This window comes from Epinephelus moara, chromosome 17 (genome assembly GCF_006386435.1).
Source record: "Epinephelus moara isolate mb chromosome 17, YSFRI_EMoa_1.0, whole genome shotgun sequence".
Taxonomy (NCBI): Eukaryota; Metazoa; Chordata; class Actinopteri; order Perciformes; family Serranidae; genus Epinephelus; species Epinephelus moara.
The window spans coordinates 34913751-34924437 of NC_065522.1; positions in this window are offsets into that span (position 1 = coordinate 34913751).

The window sequence follows — 10687 nt, forward strand, 5'->3', positions numbered from 1 at the left end:
CAACAAACAGTTGCTGAAGACAAAGAGTTAGCTCAGCCTGGTTGTTAGTCGTTACAGACACGGACAGTGCAACAGGTACCAGAGCTCCGCAAAAACATTTTAGAAAATGCTAAGTTAACATTAGTTAAATATTTGTTAAAAAATAAATGAGTATTTGCTAAACTGAAGGCAAATGACTTTGGAAAAGAACCAGTGTTGGCGGTTAACCACCAAGAGTAGCCACTGGGACTAACCTCAGACAGTCTATGGGACTAACTAGCTTAATGCTACTTCTGCTATCTCACAGGAAGTTGTGACCATAATCATTTCTACAGTCGTGCCCTCAGGAATAAGGTGGATAAAACAGTGTGTAGGATCCACGCTAAAAATGTATGTACAGACAAAAGCCAAACAGAGTCACCAATTTCCCATCTCCAAAACATTAGCAAGCATGGGTCAAAGCTTCTCCCATCAAGTCTGTTTTTATAGGTCACAACTTTTGTGGGAAGTGGCACACGCCTCTTTCAGGCCTCGTTTTGTGCGTACGCAGTGTTTATAAATGAGACTCCAGGTGTTTCACAGCTTACAAAACAAACTACGTCCATGTGGGATTTCAGTTGTGAATAAAAGTATGAGCAAATCAAAATGTTGTATAGAAATAATAATAATAATAATAATACACTTTATAGACAGCACAGTGCTGAAAAGAGAGGAGCACAAGAAAAATTAAAAACACACATTTAGTGGTAAAATGGTAAAACAATGTCGTAACAGTATAAAAACATGCATCAATACATTATATATATATACACACACAGCAATTCTGTTACAATGCCGCCCTAAAGTAGAGAGTCTTTGAAAGATTTTTAATCCTCTGGTTGATCAGTATAAGAAGACACAATAAGGGGATTCAGAGCTTAAAAGTGATACAGAGACAGCTCTATTGGGCAAATTAAATCCAGTCAAGGACAGGACCTGAGACAACAACTCTATCCCTGATATGATTTATAAAATGATGATCCAGTGCATCAAAAGCCACACATGTAAAAAACTTACAAACTTCAGCCTGCATCTGTGTTTTCATCAACAATATTACAAAATCACTGTTCACATATCAAGGATTTTAGCACCTAACAGTTTATCTGGCACATTATTTTTATATCTCAGTGTTGGAAACAACCTGATCTCACAGAAATACGTGAAATGACCACGACCTCTTTCACCGCATTCCGTGGTGGCAGCACATAATGAGTTCCTCTGTCTCCTTGAGGTACTTTAAATGTTGTATTCTCTCAAGTAGTTGCTAGTCTTCCAACACACCACTAGATGGCGGTCTTAGTTCACTTTCTCATGTCACACTAACACTTGAATTGTTTTGTTTTTATTTGTTGCTGTCCTGTGAGAACCACGCATCTCTAAAAAATCAGAAAAACAGCCTGTTTTCAGCTCTGTGACAAAGCATATTCCAGCTGATCCAACAGAGTTTTTAATGAGTTGATTTAGCTGAAGAGGGAGAAACTCTTTTTTTTCCAATTCATAAAGCAACACTTCATCCTTCAGTTTATCCCAAACATTCAACCTCAACACATCTGGAGACTACCAGTGAGGTGTGTAGAGAGTAACAAGAACACAATCATTTTTTTAAAACCGATTTTCTTACTGCTCAGTGCTGTAAAGACAAATGTGAATCCAGTTAAAGATCATCAGCAAACTGTGAAAGGTGTCATATGGAGACTTTCAGCGGTCACAGACAGTGGTGTAAAGTATCTACAAGTGTATTTACTCAACTACTGTACTTATCCTATTTAATCCCAACTTTTTCCCAGACTTAAATAGAATTTAATAGATACATTTTCATGGAAAGGTAGGTGAAAAAGTATGTTTTATGGTCGGTCACAGTTGTGAGTGGTGGGAGAATGTGTTGTATCTACCATTTATTGACCAAATTAATATAATCTCCTGTGTGAGTCATCAGAACACTTAAATATCCCAGCTCAATTATTAATAAATTTAAAATTCTGGCACTGGCAGTCCCTACCATTGCTACAAGAATGCTTTATCATATTCTAGAGTAACTACTTTATCAAAACCCTTACACATGCATATATCACCGCTTTGTCATATGACGTGTTAGGTATCGTTCTGCGTCTGACTGCATCCAGCAGAGCATCATATCGCCCTGACAGGTGCCGTCGGGCCGACCAGGTTACGTCCGGCTGCATTACATACTGACACTGCTCGGCAAGTACATGTAAATTCAGATTTACTGTGTTATCCCACCGGCCACTATTGTTGCCGTCAACATGTTCACTAATTCTGTGACCTGCACTAAAGTTGAGTAATTGCAAATGCACATATCAATACACCTTGAAGATAATGTGTACCAAAAATCTCTGTCCTGTCTCTACGTAAACAAACTTTTTTTTTGTTGTTGTTTGGGGGCTTTGATGCAGCTATCCTTGTCTCATGGTGCAACCAGGAAGTAAACCGCTTGTCATGTGACCATTTACACTAAACATGTGACACTGCACATATTTCATGGAGACCCTTTATTATTTCAATATTTGCTGGAAATGCATTGATACATCATTGAGCCGTATAACTGCAAACTTTTTTTGTGGTCACTGTTGTGACCGATGGAATTAAATAGGTTAAGAACAATTTGAGGTACTCTACATCTTTATACTTCTACCCCACTAGCCTACATCTCAGAGGTAAATATTCCACTTTTTTGGAGTGAAGTGACACTTTGGTTGAGCCAGAGACTCGAACTCAAAGACATGACTTTATTTTAGGTCGTCGCAGACCAAAAATGCTCTTACATGCTCCTCTAGTTTAACAACATGGAATGCATCATGCTGTTGTTTTGTGCTGCAACAGCTGGATTGTGGGCTGTCTGTGTCCTGGAAAGACTGTCCTCTGTGACGGTCCTGTTCTGGGGTGTCCAGTTTAGCATTGATGAATCTGTGTCTCTGTTAAAGGGTTTTATATTGTTATACCAAATACCAACAACTATCATAAACCCTAAAATATTGTTCCTCTTCAAATGTATAATTACTCTGTTGAGTTTTTGACAACGACTGATACTATGGAGCTATATTTTGATGAGGGGTTGACTGTTTTGTTAGTGTCTCTAACATGAGCACAAGCATGATCATTACGTGATAAATATTCCTGCTGGTAACAAAACTGTGCTGCAAGCTAATGGACATTCCTCAGCTTCAGGCCAATCAGATGTTCAGAGGCGGTAACTTGCCATTAAATGTAGTAATGCACCGGCAAATAGCTTTGCAAATGTTTTGAAGTCAGGAAATGCAGTCAGCAAATTTGTTAAAGCTCGGGCCACACTGCCTGCTCTTTTTGGCCTTGCAGCAAGTACGTCACTAAAACACAAATGTTTCGTCTTACAGTAAAATTGTATTGAATTTTCCATCGCTCCTGAAAGCGGCGAACCTCACTGTTGACTTTATGCTTCTTTGCTGTGGCCATGTCTGCTACCTAGCAGGGGATGTCTGCTGTTAGGAAACCGTGCTGTTGGCTTGTTTGCCATCTGTTTATGAAAACACATCAGTTCCACCTGCTTAATTCCTACTTGATGCTTGTCCACAAACTGTATGACACTCCAACCATTGTAAGGTGAAGGGAAAATGCAATCCAATATTGTGTATCGTACATTTTGACAGTTAAGCCAAAGGCCGTTTTAAATGGTCCGCAGGTCAGAATTGACCCCAGGCTTGTATTTAAAATTGTAAAATTGTATTTAATTTTCCACCACTCCTGAAAGCGGCGATCCACCCTGAACCCCAACATTTGTTCCTCTGTAAAGAATCTCGGGGTGGTTTTTGATAGCCAATTCAAATTTGACAAACACATCAGTGCTGTTGTCAAAACTAGCTTTTTCCAGCTACGTCTTCTAGCCAAAACCAAGCCCTATTTCTCAGCTGCAGACTTTGAAAGGGTGATCCATGCCTTCATAACCACCAGATTAGACTATTGTAACTCCCTTTATGTTGGCCTGGATCAGTCCTCCCTCAGCCGTCTACAGCTCGTCCAGAACGCTGCTGCTCGCCTCCTCACGGGCAAGAAAAAGCACGACCACATCTCGCCAGTCTTAGCCTCCCTCCACTGGCTCCCGGTCCATTTTCGTATTGATTTTAAACTCATTTTAATTGTTTTTAAAGCCCTCAATAGTCTGGCCCCTCTGTACCTGTCTGAGCTCCTTTTGCGCCACACCCCAACCAGAACCTTAAGGTCTTCTGACCAACTACTGTTGGTGGTGCCAGAAACCAGACTAAAGTCTCGAGGTGACAGAGCCTTCGCAGCGGCTGCTCCCAGGCTCTGGAACAGCCTCCCCCTTCACATTCGATCTTCCCAGTCCCTAGAGACTTTTAAATCCTCCCTAAAAACCTTTCTCTTCCACCTGGCGTATCATTCAGCCTGAGCACGATGATCTCAAGTTGTTTTTTAAATGTTTGCACTGTTTGCTCTGTTTTCTTATGTTTTCTACATCTATTCTATTTTTATTATTGATGTTGTCTTATCTCTGTACCCACCTATGTGCAGCACTTTGGTCAACCGCTGTCCTTGACAGGCTGGACTTTGGACATGCCTGGGTTATGATAAGGAGCTGAAGAGTGCATTATGTCATTGATATGAGGGTTCTCACAAAGATAAAAGTACAGGGACATGTATGTGTTTATATTAAACACCCGTAAATGACACCAAAACACAGTTGAGACTCTCAGCATAGTTTTTTTATTACATGACTATTTTCATACCAACATTAACCCGCCAGAGTGGCAGATAGCCATCACTCGCCTAATGGAAAATCTACCTGTATTTGGCACATGGCAGGTTAGAATTTCTGACCCTGCAGAGCCGTTATTATTTATTTATTTTTTTTATTCCAGTTCCCATCATTCATTTGAACAAACTGGCACAAAGAGCTGACTCATTCCCAACCAACACATCACTCGTCTCAAGCATGCACAAGAAGCATACCTACAAGAAACCTACACAGAAAATATACATTTCATAAGTCTGACTGGAATGATATTCATATTAAAAATATAAAAGTTCTATAAAATTAGGTCATATAAATACACTCCAGTAAAAAATACATTCAAATGGAAAGGTCTGTTCACATTAAGAAACAGAGTAAATAAACCCCCAACCCATTGATGGATTCAGGTCCAAATCTTGACAAGTGTTATAAATATGCATAGTGACCACCCCCTACTGGTTATTGCCGCTGATGTGGTGGCTGGTGGCGTATATGGTAGCAGCCTTCGTAGAGTGGAGGAGTGGCTGGGCGTGTCTTAGCCCATCCTTCCATCTCTGCACATGTTGATACATTCTTATGTTCTAGAGGCATTTTTTGAATTTCAAGGGTAGAGGTCGCCATAACTCTGGGGTTTAGTTACTCTTTAAAGACTCAGACATTCTTGATCATCTCTTTAGCACTTACTGGTATAACTGCATAATAATGAGACATTATGAGACAGTGCTGAAAAAAACACTTCAACCAAACTTAATTGTTTTTGTATCAAGTTCCGGAGAATGCTGGGTGAAATTTCACACTCTTATTATTTAATGGAAACACTGCTCCTACCAATTAATTAGATATGGGAAGGCAAGATGTAACTTTGCAGATATGTTAGGCTAAAAACTTGCAAAATGTAAATGTAAGACTAGTGTGAGAGATGTGTTTGGGGTGCACTGTGTACTGAGGATGGATATCTTCAGGTGTAGATAATGCTGTATGACTACTTTAATAGTGTTTTGCTGTTTGTAATCAGTGTTAAAAACATTTTACATAATGCTATGATGAGTTCACAAAATCTGGAATTCAGAGCAGGGTGACTTGATAAAAAAATATAATGTTTGGATGAAGTGTTACATTTTTTTCACACATGTTCAAGGTGCACTCCAGTGATTCAGTATTGCACTTTCATAATGTCGAAGGTGAGGCTTTAACACTCTGATATGGTTCAGTCAGTCCCAACAAGAAATTACACAGCTGTCATCCGCTACATGGTATAGCATAGACTTAAGCCCAAAACACACCGGTGGCGTCACATGACTGCGGTGTCATTGATGCGAGTCAAGTGTCGTCCCCAACACACAGAAAGCGCCGCGCTGCGGGGCGTCAACCGGAACTGACCTATGGCTAAGTCCCGCCCTCAAACGCGATGAGCCAATCACAGTGCGTATAGCCATTCCCATACACTGGGACATTCTCTGCCTGGACGTCCATTGAAATGCATTACAGAAAGTCAGTTTTGTTCGGTTTTATGAGCGTTTTTGGAGATTTGAAGTTTAAAAATGGCCAAACGGTGTGCATGGGGTACATGCAACTCTGACACAAGGTATCCTGAGAGGCTGGGCGACCAGGTGTATTTTTTACACTTTAAACCACATCTCAACCGAGAAAAGTGTCTCCTTTGGATAAAGTTGTGTGGTAACGTTAGACCACAACATCAACTCAACGTGAATAAGATTAACAATGATGTCTACATCTGTTCTAAGGTAAGTCAACATTGTGTTTGAGGCAACATATTGTCACTTTGCTGGAAAGAAATATAAAGTTATCTTTAACATCTCTAGCTAACGTTAGCTAAAGTTAGCCTAACGTTAGCTCCTAGCTGCGTTGTTCATCATGTCACCTTGTTTGCTGGGAGTTCATTAGCCTATTTTGTTCTAGTTTTGTACTTTGGTGATCGTACATCATTGTTAGCTGTTGTCCAAAGGGCTCTAGTTAAGCTAACGTTAACTTCTGGAGCTTAGCTTCATTAACTTATCTGTAATGGCAGAGATAACAAAGGTTGGCAAACGTTATGCTGAATGATTCAGTGTAAATACTGTAGCACCAAACTAACGGAGAGACACTCTTGGTAAAGATGGTAAAAAGGCCGTTATCCTTTTCTCATATTCTGAGCCAAAAACCTTAACTTCAGTGGCACTTTAACTTGTTGTCTTTGATGGTGACGGCAACCAGATGCGGTTCACAAGCGTACACTGTGACCTGTAAATTTTGGCTTGTAATTTAAGCTTTTCATCGACCTTCTCAACAATAAAATGATGAATATATCCCTCCAATGCGTAGTTTAGGCCCTTTTGGTTACTTCTCAATGGCATCTGTTCGTTATGTCCCCAAAAATCATCAATTGCCTCCTGTGAAATGCCGTGTACTGTGACACCTGCCATAGCGCCGGGCACTGAATGTTGATAGTTTGTCCGAGTGAGTGGAGGGGGGCGTGGCTTAGCCATAGGTCAATTTTTTTGCACATTCCACTCTGCTAGGTGGCGGTAATGTGACTAGTTGGTTGCCAACCAACAATTAGAACAAAAGGTGAGGAAGAAGACGCAGGAAGAGAAAGAAACACACAACACAGGATGAGCACGACAACCAGACTATGACGGCACCAATGTGAGTTGCTTATTATCATATGACGATAGATGGCGCAAAAGTTATTCCTCTCTACTCTTCAACAGAACTGCTACTACAGGAGCTGGGAAGTACAAAATAGGCGTTTGTTTTTTTTTGCTGCAATACCTCAATTGTCCACTGGGAAAATGGGCAGGAAATTGGCCCTTTGGACCAAATACCCATTTCTCTGACAGCCAATTATCCCAAAAACAAACGCCCATGGCTCTGAACTCCTCTTTCCCCCAAAAACACACTCTGAAGTTAGACAACCCAATCACTGTAAATGTTTCTGTAAACAAAAGTTACGTTATATTTGTTGTCAATGCTGTGGTGAATGTTTGGTTAGGTTTAGGCACAAAAAACACTTGGTTGTGTTTGGAAAAAGTCATGTTTTGGCTTAAAACATCCATGTTAGGGGGCACAAAAATCACTGGAAAAGCAGAAACGGGTCAGTGAAAAATACCCAGGTTCTGTTGCTCAAATACTGCTGGGAAAGGGTCGGTAAAAACACCCTGGATCGGTGGCTCAAATAGTGCGTACTGGGAGATTTTTTAGCCGCGAGTAAAATCCTATTTTATTGTGGAATTGATTAGCGTATTGATTAGCTTGACGCCTTCCTGCTCGTTGTCGCTCTCTCTGTTTATCATGAGACTGCTTCTGTGGAAGAGTGATGCATGATAAACAGTTGGTGACAGTCCGCCTGCATGCTCACAGTGACATGGCTTACTGCTGGCATCACATGTTGTCACCCCACAGTTATTAACAGCATGGTCAAGCAGTTTTGGTCTGAGCTAGCTGGGACTATTAGCTGACGCTGTGTCAGTTGTTAGCTGCTGCTGCTGCTGCTGCTGTGTTAACTCATGCTGACAGGGGACACACTGAACTGACCATTCACTGGGAGGAGTGTGGATCAAGAGATGGTCCTTCAGTATGTATCTATTTGAAGTCTGCAAAATCTTATTTCATCACAGCATATTTATTAGCAAGCCCCTCATTGCCCTGCTCTTTCTTTCTCTCTCTGAGTTTGTTGGGCTCAGTGTCACTGCACTAAGTTAGTTTGTGTTAACTGGGTAGATGTTAAACTGACTGTTTGACGAGAGGAGAGTGGCTTCAGTGCGGAGTCTGACCTGCTTAAAAAAAAACACTGAATCTTTTAAATATAAAGCTCAAATAAAATGAATAAAGACATAAATAAATAAAGTCCCGCTCCCAACACAGATTTTTAGCTGAATACTACAACAATGCCCTGAGCTTTAGTGTGTCACTGGAGTGCACTTACAGTATTTTGGTGGTCAAAGAAAGTCAAAGAAAAGTCAAAGAAAAATACTGCGTCACACGTTGTCATCTCCTGGAGCCTTTGAGTACTCAATCCTTCTCATCTCTCTTTCACTCATGTTTTGGTTGTTTTGTTCTCTTTCTGTGAAAATATGAGGTGAGAGTAGTTCATGAGGCAGGTAATGAATTCCAAAACATTCACACCCAACTGTTTCAGTATCATGGGCACATCAGTCTCGATCAAACCCTGTTCTATTTTTGACCCTGCAGTCAAAGACCAGTGTGCAGTCAATACAAGTTGGTTTTAATTTATGCAGATGATTTGTTTTGTTTTGTACTCTAAAATGGTGTTTTAAAAAATTGGAGAGATTTTAGTCCGTCCCTTTGCTACATCATTTCATTTTCATTTACCCAAGCACTTTCTTCTGTCTTTTTAAATATTTCATTTACGGGAGAAAATGGTGAAAATGTAGACAAATTCTGCACCTGTGCAGGATCTATTGAGTTTACTGACCACACCTGACAGTGATATTTGTTCAGATCAGAGGTGCAATGAGGTTTGAACGAAAAAAGGTCAGTGAAATAATCACAATCTCTTTAAAGCCACAGTGTGTAGGAATTTCTCCCATCTAACGTTGAAATCATATATTGTATTCAAACAGATGGCGCACTCTAGCGCCTCACTGTTTCAAACACGTATTGCAACAACTGTAGCCGCTGTGTACCAAAAAGCTATGATAACACTGATGAAACCATGTCATCCGATACTACATGGAGTATTCATTCAGGCTCCTACACAGACACATGCGGCGCGAGTTGACAAACCCCCTCCTCACCATGCTGGCTGTGTTTACAACGTAGGACTGTTGGGGCGGATGTAAATTGAAACAAACCAATCACGTCTTGTCTTTTAACAACTGACAAGTGGCTCAACCTCACACACCTCATCCCTCTCCTCGCATCACCGCACTTGGCGACAAGGATTCTGTCTCCCATGATGCATATGCATGATCCTGCATTATGCTCAAAGAGTGGGACTTTGTTATGCTGCAGTAGTGCCGGGGTTGTAGCGAAGCGCCTCTCGCTCCTCTCCTTCGGCTTCTCAGTCACGCAGCGCTGGCCTGGCTCTCAACAAAAATGCTGAAGGTGGGGCTGTATGTCCCTCACTGGTGGATGTATTTTTAAGATGGCGAAACATTATGGAACCCCACAGATGACAAAGCCGCACAATGTACAAACAAATCCAAAATTCTCCTTTTACGAGAATAAGTCAGATTATTGGTGGAGGTAACAGTACACCAGTGATGACATATTTATGAATGCAGACATCGTTTTTTGCCAATAAACAACTGAAAATGTTACACAATGTCTTTAACAGGAGAGTCAACAGGTTAAGGGTCAATTGTAATAATTTGAGAAATGTAAGACTTACTGGACTTTCTACGATTCCAGATCACCACAGCGATGATGGGGATGATGATGATGATGATGATGATGGTGAAGATGACACTGGCACTGATGGCACCAATTTTAGGTGGAGTAAGAGCAGAGGAGGTGTCATTGCCAGTCTTGCCATCACCACCTGAAAGAATGTAGGTGAGATGTTAATGTCAGTGTTTCACTGCAGACTTCTAATGTTTCACTGATCTCTTCTTCTATCCATTTTCCCTACCGGCTTTCAGGATTGGTGCTGCAGCATATTCCTGAATGCTTTTGGCAAGAGGCAGGAAAGCGTGCTCAAGGTGTTTGAGCAACTGCAACCATTCAAGCCACACTGACAGGGTGTGTATTTCTACGGCACCTCAAAGTAAATGCTGTTAACAGTGTGATGGTGGTTTGCTGGTAGCTGCTCTTCAACTAAGAACTTACTGTGGCTTTTTCTGTTTCAGTCACCACCACACTTACAGATCATTAAAGGAATTCTGAAATCAATCCTTAATTTGACAGGAAGCCATTATAACACATTACTTGTTTGTCATCTGTGACGACCCCTTGCCATGCTCT